An 18,991-nucleotide genomic window follows, 5' to 3' on the forward strand; every position below is an offset into this window, starting at 1 on the left:
GTCCCAAGATAGCACCCTCCTTCCATTAGCCCTGTGTGTGAGGCGGTCACCTGCTTCCCTCTGGGATCTGTAAGTCATAAACTACTTCTGTTATTTCATATGTTTCATTGAGATGTCGCTTTTACATCTCACCTAACTGCCACGCAGAACCCAGCTTCTTTCCCGGCCAGGGCTCTCCTAGGGAGTGGTGGTCTTGGCAGGAATAAACTGGACAGAGGTCAGACAAGAGCCGCAAGGGTGTCTGCCAGGATAAACAAGTCTATCCTGTGAGAGGGACAGCTGATAGAGAGTTGGACACAGGCAACAGGTCAGCTGCTAAAATTGAGAGGAGTTCCCTAAAAGGCACATCATAAACATCGTGATCAAATCTCCTGAAGACCTGTCAGGGCTCGGCTAGTTTACAGCCACTCTCTGGAGGAAGACCTCAGGACCAGATGAGAGAAAAGTAGAAGGCGGCTCTCTCCTGGCCTTCGCGGTTGCGTGTCCCCGTCCTGCACAAGACCCTTCGGATTCCTTGACCCTCTCTCCGCTCCTCCAGACCACTCTTGGGGGTATGGAAACCATCTTGCTCTTCTCCCCTGCCACTCTAGACCACCTCAGACTTCTCTTATGATAGGCCCCCCGGCCCTGCCACCCCAGCAGCTACCCTACCAGCCCTTTCCATGGTGTGTGGGGAATTCTACGAAATGTGCTCTTTTGGGGGCTACCAATGGGGAGTGAGACATAGGTCTCCTCTACTCAGATTCCCAAGTCAACATTATGGGTTGCAGGGCAGGAATGCTGACATTCCTCTGCACATATTCAGGGGACTCAGGGGCAGTCCCAGGGAGCAAGGGGCTCTGCCTCTGCCCTGCTCTCCACAGACTCTTCTTCCCAGAGGAGCTTCAGTAAAGGGAGGTGGGGGAAAGGGAACAAGGAGTCCTTCAGGGCCCTGCTCTGCTCTTAATACTTGCAGTGTCTTATGCCGAGCTCACGCCTGTAATCTCAGCACTTTGGGAGGCCGAGGTGGGTGGATCACCTGAGGTCAGGAGTTCAAGACCAGCCTAGCCAACATGGAGAAATCCCATCTCTATTAAAAATACAAAAATTAGCCAGGCATGGTGGGCACCTGTACTCCCAGTTACTTGGGAGGCTGAGGCAGGAGGATCGCTTGAACCCAGGAGGTGGAGGTTGCAGTGGAGCCGAGATCACTCCACTGCACTCCAGCCTGGGCAACAGAGTGAGACTCCATCTTAAAAACAAAACAAAGCAAAACAAAACAAAAAATACTTGTAGTGTCTTTTATGATGGTGTACAAATTAAAAGCATTACACAGGAAAGAAATCACATCCATTAACTTTTTTTTTTTTTTTTTTTTTGAGACAGAATCTTGCTTTGTTGCCCAGGCTGGAGTGCAACGGCATGATCTCCACTCACTGCAACCTCCGCCTCCTGGGTTCAAGCAATTCTCCTGCCTCAGCCTCCGAAGTAGCTAGGATTACAGCTGCCTGCCACCATGCCCTGCTAAACTTTTTTGTATATTTAGTAAAGACTGATTTTACCATGTTGGCCAGGCTGGTCTTGAACTCCTGACCTCAGGTGACCTACCCAGCTTGGCCTCCCAAAGTGCTGGGATTACAGGCATGAGCCACTGTCCCTGGCCACATTAACTATTTAAAATACCCATGACCGAGTTTTTCCAAAGTTGGAATCAGAGGAAGCACGGGTTCTCTTCTGTGTAAACTTTAAGGTGTTAGTCTGTCCAGCACTTGGAAGGGAGGGTGTTTGCTACATGAACTTTCACTGCATGGTGCAGTGTTCCTAGGGTAGATTCTGCAAACTGGTTCACCCAGTGTGCCTCTCTGACCTTCTCCTAACATGCAGCTAACCTCATAGCACTAACTATATGCTGCACACTATTTTGTTTGAAGCTTTTTTTTTTTTTTTTTGACACAGGGTCTCACTCTGTTGCACAGCCTGGAGTGCAGGGGTGCAATCACAGCTCGCTGCAGCTTCTGCCTCCCGGGTTCAAGCAATCCTCCCACCTCAACCTCCTGAGTAGCTGGAACTATAGGCGTGTGCCACCACGCCCAGCTAATTTTTTGTATTTTTTGTAGAGGCAAGGTTTTGCCACATTGCCCAGGCTAACTTTAAATGTATTAATTCATGTTATCCTCATAAAATCCCTATGAGGTACATACCACTATTATCCCCATTCTCCAGATGGAGCAACTGAGGTAAAGAGAGATTAATTAATTTCCCAGAGTTATAGTTAGAAAGTCACAAAGCCAGGATTAGAACCTAGGTAGTCTGGGGTCCAAGTTTATGCTATTGATAACTACAATATGCTACTATGATCAAAAACATCTGTGTTAGCTGAAAATGGAGGAAATCCATTTTTCCTAAACAATTACAGATATAGGCTCAGAATCTTTTTTTTTTTTTTTTTTTTTTAAGGCAGAATCTCACTCTGTCACCCATGCCGAGTGCAGTGGTGTGATCATGCCCCACTGCAAACTCAACCTCCCTGGGCTGAAGCCTCCCACGTAGCTGGAAATAACTACAGGCCAGCTAATATTTTATTTTTTGTACAGACGGGTCTCACTATGTTGGCCGGGATGATCTTGAACTCCTAGACTCCAATGATCCTCCCGCCTCAGTCTCCCAAAATGCTGGGATTATAGGCGTGAGCCACCATGCCTAGTGACTCATATTTTATTTAACAATTCTGTTGACAGAACAAAAATAATTTTCAATGCACACCCATTTCCTTAAAAAGAACCTTGTTTCCAAAAGAATCATGAAAAATAAAATAAAAATAGATTACATTCTGTATTAGGAAACCCTTGGTGATCTACTAAGGACTGTGGCAAAATTACCTACCACCAGATGTGTAGGCACAACTCTGCTAGATCTTTCCACTTTAAATTTCGCTTTCAGCTTAGTCTCCAGCTCAGCAAGAAGTAACCTTCCTTCATGAAATTTACGTGTTCTCAACGTGAGGCGGCTGCTGACTAAGTGTTTTAGCCAACTGTTCTACATAACAAATTACCCCCCAAATTTAGTAGTTTAAAACAACCAAACAATTTTTATGATCTCACAGTTTCTGTGGGACGGTTTTTGTAAGGCGGGATGGCCTAACCAGATCCTCTGGGTCCAGATCTCTTACGAAACGGCAGTCAAGGTTTGGTGTGGGGCTGTAGACCAGGTTTCTGGCTCACTGTTCAAATGGGGGAGGATCCATTTCTGAGCTCATTCATGCGGCCATTGGGAGGCCTCAGGTCCTCAATGACTGTCAGCCGGAGACATCACTTTCATGCCACATTGACTTCTCCATAGGGCAGCTCTACAAAATGACAGCTTTCCTTTCTCAAACCAAGGGCTTCACAAAAGGGAAGGAGGTATCACAGTCTTCTGTGATCTAATCACTTGCACCATGTCCTATTTGTTAGAAGCAAGTGACTAGGTTCACCCATACACAAGGAGAGAAGATAGAGAAGATTACACAGCCATGAACCCTGGGAGCCATGTTAGAGGCTGTCTGCCCTACCGAGTAATTTTTTTCTTCCTGTTAATTAGCATTTTTGCCATCCTGGTTTGTTTTTTCTTTGATGCAGGGTCTTGCTCTGTTGCCCAGCTGGAGTGCAGGGGCGTGATCACAGCTTACTGCAGCCTTGACCTCCCGGGCTCAAGCAATCCTCCTGCCTCAGCCTCCTGAGTAGCTGGTTCTGTAGGCATGTACCACTTTGCCCAGCTATTTTTTAAATTTTTTGTAGAGATGAGATCTCCCTATGTTGCCCAGACTGGTCTCAAACTCCCGGGTCAAGTGATCCTCCTCCCTTGACCTCTGAAAGTTCTGGGATTACAGGTGTGAGCCACCACGCCTGGTCTCCATCCTGTTGTAATAAAATGTTATAATAAAAAGAAACCCCATCTCTACTAAAAATACATACGTGGAGGTATGTGTTCAGGTATTTGGACTCCCAGATGAACAATCTGTAACATTTGGAGGTAGGAGGCTCCCTTTGTTTGGAATATGCCTACCCCCTCCGGTATACCTTTGCCCTGCCTATGATCTGTGAGTTAGAGTTAATTATGCATGAAAAGAGACTGAAGAGGCCCAGTGGGTGTCCAGGTCTAGGAAATGCAGCTGAATAGAGCAGCAGTGCTGTGGGACCACCAGGTCCACTGTGCTTCCAAGACTTCGTTCTGAATAGTCTTGGGGCCCAAGCTCGGTGTGGAGAGGGTGAATGAAGGATGGGTGGTTTGGGCAGGGGAGAAGAAATGCACTTGGCACGAAAGCTGCTGAGAGGACATTCCGTGAACCCCCTGGGGGGGTGGCTTGGCAAGTCATTTCACCTCTCTGGGCTTGAGTTTATCCTCTCTAAAATGACAAGGTTGAAGAAGATACTCTCTACATTTTGTGACTAGTAGAGAGAATTTGTGAGACCACTAATTAAGAATGAGTGTATTATCCAGCCTGGCCAACATGGTGGAAACCTATCTCTACTAAAAATACAAAAATTAGCCAGGCATGGTGGTGCACAACTGTAATCCCAGCTACCCGGGAGGCTGAGGCAGGAGGATCACTTGAACCCAGGAGGTGGAGGTTGCAGTGAGCTGAGATCAAGCCACTGCACTCCAGCCTGGGTGACAGGGAGAGACTCCGTCTCAAAAAAAAAAAAAAAAAAAAAAAAAAGTATGAGTTTAGGTGTTTAAAAATGAGAGGTAGAAATAAATGCTGATTTACAATGTTATACAAAATTTATGAGATTTTAAAGATTTTTTTTCTAATTTTGATAAAGTTCCATGTTGTTGTGAAGACTATTGCTTTGTAAATAGTGTGGGGGGTACGTGTGTGTGTGTGGACAGTACATGTATGTGTGTGTACAGAAGAGTACACACACGCACATGCACACCACACATGATTACCATGGAAGCCGCCATGTCAGTGCGCCATGATTCTGCCCATCTGCAGGTGACTGCCTCAGGGCTGTGTACTTATCCCAGCTGAGACACTCTCAATCCTTACTCTGGAGATTTAGATCTGAAAGTCCCAGGGTTATAAATTTTTAAGTCAGGGGCTTTAGGATGCACATTTTCCCTCACTTGGACCAGAGAAAACTGATCCAGAGAGAAAGTGGGGAGGAAACAGAGTAAACAAACTGAGAGAAGCCCCTGAGATGGAGAAAGAACGTAGGCAGCATTTGCATTTCTGGTTCCAGTAACTGGGGAGGTCCTGCTATTTCCTGTCATTGAGTTTCTGAGATAGAACAGGATCCTTATGACAACTTCTCCCTTTGGTTAAAGCATAATCAATTTGGGTTTCTCTCTTTCGCAACCAAAGGGAAAAAAATCAATAGCTAACTCACAAGTTCATTGTAGGGAAAAAGTTCAATTAAAAAATATATAAAGAGGCCGAGTGTGGTGGCACATGCCAGTAATCCCAGCACTTTGGGAGGCTGAGGCGAGTGGATCACTTGAGGTCAGGAGTTTGAGACCAGCCTGGCCAACATGGAGAACCCCATCTCTACTAAAAATACAAAAATTAGCTGGGTGTGGTGGCAGGTGCCTGTAGTCCCAGCTACTCAGGAAGCTGCAACAGAAGAATAGCTTGAAACCGGGAGTCAGAGGTTGCAGTGGGCTGAGATTAAGCCACTGCACTCCAGCCTGGGTGACAGAGCGAGACTCCAACTCAAATAAATAAATATATATATATATATATATATATATATAACCCCAAATATATGAACATCTAATGTGTCAATAAAAATAAAATAATATATAAAAAGGAGAAAAAAATGACCAATAAATCCATTGCTTTGAGATAACTTATCTTAACATTTGGGAATGTTTTCCTGCTACTTTTCCATGCATTTATGTAAATTAAACTAGAATTTTGACTTTTTTTTTTTTTTTTTGGAGACAGAGTCTCACTCTGTGGCCCGGGCTGGAGTGCTGGAGTGCAGTGGCATGATCTTGGCTCACTGCAACCTCCACCTCCCGAGTTCAAGCAATTCTCCTCCCTCAGCCTCCCAAGTAGCTGGGACTACAGGTGCCCACCACCAGGCCTGGCTAATTTTTTGTATTTTTAGTAGAGACAGGGTTTCACTGTGTTGCCCAGGCTGGTCTTGAACTCCTGAGCTCAGGCAATCCACCCACCTCGGCCTCCCAAAGTGCTAGGATTGCAGGTGTGAGCCACAGCACCCGGCCATGATTTTTAAATTCATACTTTTTTAACTGAATATATTGTGGCAAGACATACTATTTGATTGCACAACAGGGTGACTATAGCCAATAATAACTTAATCGCACATTTTTAAATGAGTCTAATTGGATTGTTTGTAACACAAAGGATAACTGTTTGAGGGGATGGATAGCCCATTCTCCATGATGTGCTTATTTCACATTGCATGCCTGTATCAGAACATCTCAGCCGGGTGCGGTGGCTCATGCCTGTAATCCCAGCACTTTGGGAAGCCGAGGTGGGTGAATCACGAGGTCAGGAGATGGAGACCATGCTGGCTAACACGGTGAAACCCTGTCTCTACTAAAAATACAAAAAATTAGTTGGGCGTGGTGGTGGGCACCTGTAGTCCCAGCTACTCAGGAGGCTGAGGCAGGAGAATCACTTGAACTCGGGAGGTGGAGCTTGCAGTGAGCAGAGATCGCATCACTGCACTCCAGCCTGGGCAACAGAGTGAGACTCCGTCTCAAAAAAAAAAAAAGAAAAAAAAGAATATCTCATGTACTCCACAAATATATATACCTACTGTGTACCCACAAACATTTTTTAATGTAAAAAAAAGAAAATATTATGGACATTTTCTTATGTCAGTTAATATACCTCACAATATGATTTTTTTTTTTTTTTTTTTACAGTCTCACACTATTGCCTGGGCTGGAGTGGAATGGCACAATCTCAGCTCACTGCAACCTCTGCCTCCTGGGTTCAAGCGATTCTCCTGCCTCAACCTCCCAAGTAGCTGGGATTACAGGTGCCTGCCACTACGCCTGGCTTATTTTTTGTATTTTTTAGCAGAGATGGGGTTTCACTATGTTGGCCAGGCTGGTCTCGAACTCCTGACCTTGTGATCCACCCACCTTGGCCTCCCAAAGTGCTGGGATTACAGGCGTGAGCCACTGCGCCTGGCCCACAATATAATTATTATGATTATGATGATTTGTGTTTATGAGATTTTTGTAAATGTATTCTTGTAGTATGAGTGCAAAGAAAAATTCAGTTTGATTTGATCTATTTCTGAGAATAAGATCTGTGATGGAATTAATAGGAAAGAAAAAATGGCTAACATGGAGGGGCGACATTGATTTCTACTAAATAAGATAAAGAATAAAGTATTTGCATAATATAATTTCCTTGGAAAACTGATCATTGATAAAAGCCACTCTTTCTTTCTCCTTTACCATTTACCCAAACACAAGGAAGTAGTTCTAGAAATAAAAATAGTTTTTAGAAAAAAAAGTCAACATTTACTTAGCACTCCCTATGACCAACATTGTACTATGCACCTTTCATGGACTACTTTTTAAAATACTCAAGTAATTATATGTAATATCTAGTCAAAAAATGGGTATTTCAAATTCCCCTCTTGATACTTACTGCAAGAGAAACGACATCAATATAAGTTTTGCTGGCCAGGTGCATAGCTAGACTATACCTATAGTCCTAGCTACTCAGGAGGCCAAGGTGGGAGGATTGCTTGAGCCCAGGACTTTGAATCCACCCTGGCCAACATGACAAGACCCTATCTCTAAAAATGAATAAATAAACAAATAAATAAAATAGGGGTACTCAATAGATAAAATATTTATTATTTATTTTTAATGGTTTAATGTTTAATGATAATCATTGTTTTGCCATGGGGTAACCAGACATGACTGGCAGTTTATATAAATAACCCATAATTAGTCCACTTCAGTACAAACCAAATAATCGGTTTCTCTCTTTTCTTTTTGTGAATTTTCCTGGGTCATATCGACAATTTTTCCTAATACTACACACTGTTTCATCTTTGTCTTTTTCATGCACGCTTCATTGACACATATAAAATTAAATGTCTGCATCTTGAAGGTCCCAACAGTTAGTTCTTTGGTTCCCAAATCTTTTGTTTGTTTATTATTGTTATTATTTTACTTTAAGTTCCGGGATATATGTGTAGAATGTGCAAGTTTGTTACATAGGTACACATGTGCCATGGTGGTTTGCTGCACCTAACAACCCATCATCTAGGTTTTAAGCCCTGCATGTATTAGGTATTTGTCCTAATGCTCTTCCTCCCGTTGCCCCCAACCTCCAACAGGCCCCAGTGTATGATGTTCCCCTCCCTGTGTCCATGTATTCTCATTGTTCAACATCCACTTATGAGTGAGAACATGACATGGTATTTGGTTTTCTGTTCCTGTGTTAGTTTTTCGAGAATTATGGTTTCCAGCTTCATCCAAGTCCCTGCAAAGGAGATGATCTCATTCTTTTTCATGGCTGCATAGTATTCCATGGTGTATATGTGCCACATTTTCTTTATCCAGTCTATCATGATAGGCATTTGGGTTAGTTCTAAGTCTTTGCTATTATAAATAGTGCTGCAATAAACTAGATAAAATATTTATAATAAAACTAGTATTATGTTAATATAAAAGTTGAGATAAAGTACAAGGTCAAAGCCAAGGTCTGATTACATTGCTTTACCATGAGACCCCCTTCACTTCCCTGAAAACTGATGCTGAACAATGCACCATAGCTTCTATCCTTGGGTTCCTTTCTCAAGCTTTTTCTAATCATTGCTTTTCTTATGTGGAAGCAGGCAGGCGCCTAGTGATGAAGGGTCCTATTAGGCTGGGACCTGAGGGGCTGAGGAGTCATATTTATCCTAAGGGCAACTAGAGGCCTTAAAGAATTGTATGTAAGTGGCATGATCTGGTTGGCATTTTAGAAAGATTCTGGCTGCAAAGTGGGGCTCAGATTGGAGAGAAACAGGGAGGATGCGATCAGAGAAGTTGATAGAGGAGTCCAGGTGACAGCACAGGATGGCAGGGTGCAGGGTGGTGACAGTGGGATGGAGAGAAGTGGAAGGACTCAAGACAGGCAGCAGGTGGACTCAGTGGACCTTGGGGGTCAATTAGGGCTAGGGAGTGAGGGGAAACAAGACATCTAGAATAGTTCCCAGATCTCTAGTTTAGACAACTGAGCAAACGGCACACACATTTTATAAGACACAGAGTTCTGAAGGAGAAGCCAGTTTGGAGAGAATAAAATGAGTTTAATTTTGGATGTGTTGAGTTTGCAGTGCTTTTAGACATTTGAGTCTTGTGATATGGGTAGAAGCAGGAGATGAGATTTGTTGGTCATCTGTGTATAGGCAGGAGGTAAGAATTTAGAGGTCATTTGTGCACACGAAGTAATGAAGGCCACCTCCCCCAGGAAGAGGGTTAAGAGTGAACACAGCCAGGCGGGGTGGCTCACGCCTGTAATCCCAGCACTTTGGGAGGCTGAGGCAGGTGGATCACCTGAGGTTGGGGGGAGTTCAAGACCAGCCTGACCAACATGGAGAAACCCTGTCTCTACTAAAAATACAAAATTAGCTGGGTGTGGTGGTGCATCCCTGTAATCCCAGCTACTTGGGAGGCTGAGGCAGGAGAATCACTTGAACCTGCGGGGGCAGAGGTTGCGGTGACCCGACATGGCACCACTGCACTCCAGCCTGAGCAACAAGAGCGAAACTCTGTCTCAAAAAAAAAAAAAAAAAAAAAAAAAAAGAGTGAACAGAGACCGATGGAGGGCAGGAGAAAGACCATTCTCCCAGGGAGGCGGAGAAGGAGCAGCCAGAGGGACGGAAAGGAAACCAGGAAGTACAAGATCATGGAGATCAGGAGAAGAGAGGCATTCAAGAAGGCAGTGGCCCACAGAGCTGGCCACAGAGGGAGCCAAGCTGGGTCTGACAGACGTTGACAGGAGCCTTCCCGTGTCTATTCTCTTCTTCCTGGTTTGTCACACTCAGTTCTAATTGACAGACAAGCTGAGAATTTGTCCTGAACACTGTCCTTTGGGTTTGGTGGCCTGGAATGGACTGACAAGTGAGTGTGACATGGGGCAGTGAAAACCCAAATGAAGGTGACTCTTTAAGGCATCCCCAGCCCGTGGCCTATTACGGACTGGGCTGCACAGCAGGAGGTGAGGGGAGGGTGATGGAGCATTACTGCCTGAGCTCCGCCTCCTGTCGGATCAGCAGCAGCATTAGATTCTCTTAGGAGCAGGAACCCTATTGTCAACTGTGCATGCGAGGGATCTAGGTTGCACGCTCCTTATGAAAATCTTAACTAATGCCTGATGATCTGAGGTGGAACAGTTTCATCCTGAAACCATCCAACCCAACCCCTGCTCCTCCTTGGTCTGTGGAAATATTGTCTTCTGAGAAATCAGTCCGTGGTGCCAAAAAGGTTGGGGACCACTGCTTTAAGGAGTTTGGCTGGCCAGGCGCGATGGTGCGTGTCTGTAGTCCCACCTACTCAGGAGGCTGGGAAGATCCCTTGAGCCCAAGAGTTCAAGTACAGCCTGGGCAACATAGCAAGACCCCATCTCTAAAAATAAACACATAAAAAATATTATTATTATTAGTTTTTTGAGACGGAGTTTCACTCTCATTGCCCAGGCTTGAGTGCAGTGACGCAATCTTGGCTCACTGTAACCTCCACCCACTAGGTTCAAGCAATTCTCCTGCCTCAGCCTCCCACGTAGCTGAGATTACAGGCATGCACCACTAAACCCTGCTAATTTTGTATTTTTAGTGGAGACAGGGTTTCACCATGTTGGCCAGGCTGGTCTCGAACTCCGGACCTCAAGTGATCCACCAGCCTCAGCCTCCCAAAGTGCTGGGATTACAGGCATGAGGCACTGCATCTGGCTAGATTATTCTTAAAATAAATAAATAAATAAATAAATAAATAAATAAATAAATAATAAGTTTGTCAGGCTGCTAAAGACAGGGAATAGGGGTGGGGAGTGTAGCTTGAAGAGGAAGGTAGGATCCAGGCATTCATTTTGTTTTGAGATAGGCTAGACCAGGGCACATTGAATGGGCGGGGTCTGTAGAGACCAAAGGACTGGGAGACAGAACATAATAGAAAGCAAAAGGCTCCTGAGGGATAATGGAGGGGGGGATGGGGAGGGTGGGGGGCACAGGTATAGGGCCTGGGTGTGGGGAGAGGGAGGCCGAGACTTCCCCTGGAACAGGTGGGACTGCGGGAGAATGGTGGGCCATGGGCCATGGAGCCTGGACTGGTGCGGAGAGAGGAGCAGGAGACACAGCCTCCCTTGACAGCGCTCGGTTAGATCCGCAGGGCTCGGGAGGAGTTTCTTTCCTATCCTCTTTATTAATAAAACTGCCCTTTTATCTATTTTTTATTGGTTTTTATTTTGGGAGACAGGGTTTTGCTTTGTCCCCCAGGCTGGAGTGCAGTGGTGCGATCTCTGTGCACTGCAGCCTCGATCTCCTGGACTCAAGCAGTCCTCCCACCTCACAGTTCCCGGAGTAGCTGGGACTACAGGCCTGAACCACCACACCCAGCTAATTTTGTTTTTGTTTTTGTAGCGATGGGGTCCCGCTATGTTGCCTAGGCTGGTCTCGAACTCCTGGCCTTAGTCAATCCTCCCCCCTCAGCCTCTCAAAGTGCTGGAATTACAGGCATGAGCCACCATGCCCGGTCCAAACTGCCCTTTTTATCTCTGGTGATGGCTGTATCCACAAATATTAAATATGATTTTTTTATAATAATATAACAAATCTCGAACCTAATGGTTTAAATTCACCCTCCTGAATTAGCTTCTTCAGCGTGTATTTACTGAGCGAAAATTAGACAGCAGGGCTACCATGCTGGGGCAATCACTTCTGTGTCCTACAGTAGGTCCCTAGTTAAAATGAGTATTTGGCCAGCAGCCAAAATGGAAAGAGAGGCCTCAAAGAAACTTGCAGCTGCGGGACAACTTCCCTCTCCCCAGCCCGTCCTTTCTGAGAGCCACGAATACCTTCAACCACCTGATTTAAGTAGAGGAATACCCAAAAATGCGAGCCGTTGGGGCCTAACCACAGAACTACATCTCTGAACGGAGCAGCCATGGCTGTCGCGCTGGAATTCACGCGTCTAAGCTGCTCTTTGTCTTGACAATTTGGCTTCTTTCTGCTTGAGTCAGTCCAGAATAAGTTCTCCTTGTGCCTAGAACACACTGAGCCCTTATTCCCTGGCATGTGCTATGTTATTACGAAGAAAACCAGCAAGTTTTGAATCTGCTCGCACAGTAGAACTATGCATCAAACTGGTTATGCAAAAGGCAGGGAATGGTATGTGTCACGTTACATTTTTCTTACCACCTACCATAAACAGAGGCTGTTTAATTTCTTGGCTTTTCACTCATTTTTTTTAAAAAAATCACGAAACATTTCTTTCCTGAATAGTGTTCTGTAGTGTGAACGATTTGGGGTGGGGGGTGCATATTTGAGAATGTTACTGTACTTCAAAGGCTTGGCAGGACTTCTTGAACTGAGATGAATGTAGAGGTGCTTTGTATATTCAAGGCATTGTGTGGGGTTTTTTTTTAAATTTTATAAAAACTCCACATTAAGGATTGAATCACATAATCATCTAGTTAGTTTTGCCATTTCCTGTGAAGCAAGGGGCGGTGTGGGTCAAATCTTGAAGAGTTCTGGAAAATCAGCCCCATACCCAGAAGCCCCAAGACAGGATGAAACTCGATTCCCTGGTAGAAACAGGAAGGGCAATTTAGACATGGCCCCCAGGCTTTGCGAATCTAAAAATGATTCCCCTTCATAAAGGGGAGGCACAGGCAGCCCACAAGCAGGACTGGGGAGAAATCAGGCAGTTTCTGTTGAGGTAGGAGGGAGCTGAAAGCATTAGTGAGGAATGGGCTTGAGACAAGACTGTCACAATTCCCTGCACGTGCCCTTTGAGAAGCTGTGGAAAAATGCACTAGAGGCTGGGCGCAGGGGCTCACGCCTGTGATCCCAGCACTTTGGGAGGCCGAGGAGGGGGCTATTGCTTGACCTCAGGAGTTCAAGACCAGCCTGGGCAACATGGTGAAACCCTGTCTCTACCAAAAATACTAAAACGAGCCAGGCGTGCTGGTGCACGCCTGTAGTCCCAGCTATTCAGGAGGCCGAGGCAGGAGGATCGCTGGAGCCTGGGAAGTTGAGGCTGCAATGAGCCCTGATTATACCACTGCAATCCAGCCTGGGTGCCAGAGCAAAAAAATAAATAAAAATAAAAATAAATAAATAAATAAATAAATAAATAAATAAATAAATAAATGTATTAGAACTCCACCTCAATTCAGAGCAATTTCCATGAGACAATGCAGACTGAGAAAAGCAAGATAAAGAGATGTGGTATAAACAATACCCCAGTCCCACCTCAAATTCATATGTTTAATTTGAACCACATGAAAATGTCATTTTTGTAGTAAAGAGTGGTCAAATGTTGGCTGTGTCGTATTGGTTCAAAATGGTTAAATGTTGGGAATCTAATATATATATATATATTTTTTTTTTTTTTTTGGAAGTGGAGTCTCGCTGTGTTGCCCAGGCTGGAGTGCAGTGGTGCAATCTTGGCTCACTGCAACTGAGTAGCTGGGACTGCAGGAAGGCATGCACCACCATGCCTGGCTAATTTTTTTTTTTTTTTTTGAGACAGAGTCTCACTCTGTCACCCAGGCTGGAGTGCAGTGGCACCATATTGGCTCACTGCAACCTCCGTCTCCTGGGTTCAAGCAATTCTCCTGCTTCAGCCTCCGGAGTAGCTGGGATTAAAGACACCCACCACCACGCCCGGCTAATTTTTTTATATTTTTAGTAGAGACGGGGTTTCACCATGTTGGCCAGGCTGATCTCAAACTCCTGACTTCAGGTTATCCACCCGCCTCAGCCTCCCAAGGTGCTGGGATTACAGACGAGAGCCATTGCGCGCGGCCCCTAATTTTTTTTTTTTTTTTTTTTTTTGAGACAAGTCTCACTCTGTCACCCAGGCTGGAGTGCAGTGATGCAATCTCGGCTCACCGCAAGCTCTGCCACCATTCTCCTGCCTCAGCCTCAGCTGGGACTACAGGCGGCCGCCACCACACCCGGCTAATTTTTTTGTATTTTTTAGTAGCGACGGGGTTTCACCGTATTAGGCAGGATGGTCTCGATCTCCTGACCTCGTGATCCACCCGCCTAGGCCTCCCAAAGTGCTGGGATTATAGGCGTGAGCCACTGTGTACGGCCTGTATTTTTTAGTAGAGGTGGGGTTTTGCCATGTTGGCCAGGTTGGTCTCAAACTGCCAACCTCAAGTGATCCACCTGTCTTGGCCTCCCAAAGTGCTGGGATTACAGGCATGAGCCACTGTAATCCCTTTCAAAATAAACAGGTAAGAAACTGTAGCTGCCTCAGAGAAGAAGAGGGAGACTATTACTTAGAATTTGTGGAAACCGAAAATTATCAGCCCCACTTTTAAAAATTCTGCCTTGACTGAAAAAATGATAGCCTGTTGACACAATTGCTTTAAAAATACAAGGCCCTGAACTAGCCATGATACTATTTTTTTTTTTTTTTTGAGATGGAATTTTTTTTTTTTTTTTTTGACAGCTCATTGCCCAGGCTGGAGTGCAGTGGCACGATCTTAGCTCACTGCAACCTCCGCCTCCCAGATTCAAGTGATTCTCCTGTCTCAGCCTCCCAAGTAGCTAGGATTATAGGTACCCACCACCATGCCCGGCTAATTTTTGTATTTTTTGTGGATACAGGGTTTCACCATGTTGGCCAGGTTGGTCTCAAACTCCTGTCCTCAGGTGATCTGCCTGCCTCAGCCTCCCAAAGTGCTGGGATTACAGGTGTGAGCCACCGCGCCTGGCTGTTTTCTTATTTTGATGTACCACCCCCTTGAATGAGCAGCTAAATATTTGGGCATTACTGCATGTTGCAGAGGCCTGGCCCCTGGGTGGGGGATTGTTACACAGTGTGCTTGGCTAGGCTAGACCAAGCCAGCCAGGTGCCTGGCTTGGAGGCTTTGTCAGAGATGCTGTCCCCAAACTTGCTGTGGCAGGAAGGCTGTCCATCTCCCAGCGGACCCTATGGACTGCAGTAGGCGGTCCCTTGCCCACATCTCTGGCAGTCCCTGCACACACCAACAGATTCCCAGGAGCAACCCGCCCTCAACTAGTGGGGAGAGGAGTTGTTGTCAGTACCCCAGCTTCCTCACTCTTCTGTGGGACTATTCCAAACATGCTCCACATGGTCTCTCGGGAGTCCCCAGGGGGCTGGCCCCAGTTGCCCACAGTAATCACTCGTTCCTTACTGTATCTGTTATTCTTTGTTTTCCCTTTCTCCGTTCCCCATCATTTCACAGTGGTACCTGGGAACACTGCCCAGATAAACCACTTGCACTCAAATCCTTGATCCAGAGCCTGCTTCTGGGGGAATCCAAACTAACACATATAGACCTCAGGCAAAGAGCTCCTAGGCAGCAGCCATGGTGGACAGAAGGCCACCAGCAGAATTCATATGCCCTGGGCTCCCGCACAGCTCTAAGGAATGAGCAAGGAGGCCCCCAGATATAACCATGAATATCCAGTAAATCAACTATAATGTAATTATGATAGAATTTCCAGTAAATCTGGTAGGATGTCATAGATTGACCTAAGTCAACTTGGCCATTCGGCAATGGTGATGTCCTTCTGGTGTCAGTAGCTTCTGGCAGTTAGACGCAGGCAGGGCTATAGCTCCCTGCTTCCATCACCACCACCTCCCCAGCAGTGGTGTTTTACAATGACAGCGGGAGCCTTGGACTTTTGTTAACAGCCCAAAATTTCTGCCTTTTTGCTGTAGGCCCGAGTGATTGCTGCCAAAATGGGCCAATTCATGAAACCTGGGAAGGTGGTGCTTGTCCTGGCTGGAGGCTACGCTGGACGCAAAGCCGTCATTGTGAAGAGCAATGATGATGGCACCTCAGATAGCCCCTTCAGCCGTGCTCTGGTGGCTGGAATTGACCGCTATCCCCTCAAAGTGACAGCTGCCATGGGCAAGAAGAAGATCTCCAAGAGGTCAAAGATCAAGTCTTTTGTGAAAGTTTATAACTACAATCACCTAATGGCCACAAGGTATTCTGTGGATATCTTATTCCCTTAGACAAAACTGTCATCAATAAGGATGTCTTTAGAGACCCTGCTCTTAAACGCAAGGCCCCACGAGAAGCCAAGGTCAAGTTTGAAGAGAGATATAAGACAGGCAAGAACAAGTCATTCTTCCAGAAGCTGCGGTTTTAGATGCTTTGTTTTGGTCACTAAAAATTCAAAAGAAAAAAAAATAGTCATATTTCCTGTTCTTAGACTTTGTGGAGGATTCCCACTCTGTGTCCTCAGGCCTCCACACAGTACCTTGCATGAAAGTTTTACTCGTAAGTTAGATACAGCCTGGGCGTGGTGGCTCACACCTGTAATCCTAGCACTTTGGAAGGCTGAGGCAGGTGGATCACTTGAGCTCAGCAGTTAGAGACCAGCCTGGGCAATATGGCAAAACCCTGTCTCTACTAAAAACAACAAAAATTAGCTGGGCACGGTAGCACGCCCCTGTAGTCCCAGCTACCAGGGAGGCTGAGGTGGGAGGATCACTTGAGCCTGGGAGGCGGAGGTTGCAGTGAGCCATGACTGCGCCACTGCACTCCAGCCTGGGTGACAGAGTAAGACCCTGTTTCAAAACAAAAACAAAAAGATGCAACGAGACAGCAGGACCAGCTAACCCTGCAGTCCGTCTGGTGATGTGGAGGGTTTTTAGGCCTTGTTCTCTGCTCTGATGCGTTTATACTGCTGGGCCTGATGGATTTGTATATCCTGTAGGTGTGAGAGTAAGGCCTCTTTGATATTTCTAGCCAACCACATACCTCAAGTACCCACTCATTGCACCTTTGAAAGATGATTTTTAACATTCCATGTGCTGTTCAACAAACCTTCTGGGATAGATTTTGAAAACATTTGAAGTGCTTATGTAGCCACCTTTGGAACCTGGGTTCCTGTTTAGGACACTTCAAATGTTAATTGTTCCTGGGGTGCAGATTAAGTTTAAACACACACAGACACACACACACATCCCTCTGTTTACATGATGTACGTAAATGATCACACACATAATAATAGCTCCATGTATTGAATATTTACATTATAATAGACACTTATCCTTAACCCTCCAACTCTCCAGTGAGGTGGGTTCTGGGCATGGTGCCATTTTACTGATGAGGAAACAGAGATGGAGGGATGTTATCCTAGTTTGTAAGCTGCAAAGCAGGGGTTCAGACTCAGGCAGTCTGGCTTCAGAGAGCCAGAACCAGGCACGGTGGCTCATACCTCCAAACCCACCACTCTTGGAGGACAAGGCAGGAGGATCACTCAAGCTCAGAAGTTCAAGACCGGCCTGGGCAACATAGTGAGATTCCATTTCTACAAAATGGAGGTCAAGGCTGTAGTGAGCTGTGGTCACACCACTGCACACCAGCCTTGGCAACAGAATGAGATCCTGTCTCAAAAAAAAAAAATTTTTTTTTTTTTTTGGCCAGGCGTGGTGGCTCACGCCTGTAATCCCAGCACTTTGGGAGGCCGAGGTGGGCGGATCACGAGGTCAGGAGATCGAGACCATCCTGGCTAACACGGTGAAACCCCGTCTCTACTAAAAATACAAAAAAAAAAAAAAAAAAATTAGCTGGGCCTGGTGGTGGGCGCCTGTAATCCCAGTTAGTTGGGAGGCTGAGGCGGAAGAATTGCTTGAACCCGGGAGGCAGAGGTTGCAGTGAGCCAAGATCGCGCCACTGCACTCCAGCCTGGGCGACAGAGCAAGACTCTGTCTCAAAAAAAAAAAAAAAAAGATATACAATGCTACCATCTACCATCACTCCAGAACATTCCCTTGTGCCCCTTCCCAGTCCACCCCTGCCCCACCCCCACCAATCTCTACTGTTTCCCCCCACCCCCCCCATCAGCTGGGGAGAGAGGAGAGGTCTTTTCCATCCTCTCCTGGAGGCTACTGCAGTAGCATTCCAAGCAGAGTCCTCAGGGTCAGTCCAGGGATGAAATGCCATCCATCTGCATTCTTTTCCTTCCCAGGAATGGCATGCACTTGTGCCCTTTCAGTGCTGGGGATGAGTAAGCACAACATTCATTGGGCCCCAGACTTCTGCGAAGACAATTTGAAAAGTCCTCCATTCAGGATTTCATAAAAACATTCAGGGCCAGACAGCCCTTTATGAAACTGGCTAGCAAAATGGAAGTTTTTAAAAAACAAGTCCAAAAAGCTTACTGTGTGTGAACCTACAGATTATATATTGAAAAAAGCTTACTGTGCATATTTTCATATAGTAACACACTTTATATCCTTTAATTGCTAAGGGCAGACAGTGTAACAGGGGATTTAAAAAGAAAAGAACCTGGGTCTGAACCACAAAACAGGCTGAGATGTCTGTTTTCAGACATAAAACCACTCAAATTACTTTTCAATACATGATATTTAAAACACTGATTTTGCACTACCCACAGCTAGCCTGGTTATCAACAAACTCAAGTGTAGGCACTTGGACACATCCCTGGTTACACTGGAACCCACGGTACAAACAGGGTCTTGCCTCTCCCACCCTCATGCTAGTACTTTTCAGGGTGTTGTATGTGTGTATGGAAGGTGGACCCAGTAAGGCCATGCATCTCTATAGCTCTTGTCTCTGCAGTAGGGCAGGGGCATCCTGCGTGCTCAGCCCCAAATTGTCCTGCCCCAGGGACACATTTATAAATAATCTAGAGCCACAGTGGGACACAAGCCCAGCACACGACCACAGGAAGGGCTCAGAAAACGGGCTTGCTTTATTTATTTATTTATTTATTTTGAGACAGAGTCTCGCTCTGTCACCCACGCTCGAGTGCAGTGGTGTGATCTCTGCTCACTGCAAGCTCCGCCTCCCAGGTTCATGCTATTC

At 45.8% G+C, this 18,991-nt stretch overlaps 1 pseudogene; it reads left to right on the forward strand.

The window, feature by feature from the left end:
• Positions 1-357: 357 nt before the first annotated feature.
• LOC101123734 (large ribosomal subunit protein eL27-like) lies at positions 358-16,309 on the forward strand (annotated as a pseudogene).
• Positions 16,310-18,991: the final 2,682 nt, after the last annotated feature.

The sequence above is a fragment of the Gorilla gorilla genome, chromosome 19, assembly GCF_029281585.2.
Source record: "Gorilla gorilla gorilla isolate KB3781 chromosome 19, NHGRI_mGorGor1-v2.1_pri, whole genome shotgun sequence".
NCBI lineage: Eukaryota > Metazoa > Chordata > Mammalia > Primates > Hominidae > Gorilla > Gorilla gorilla.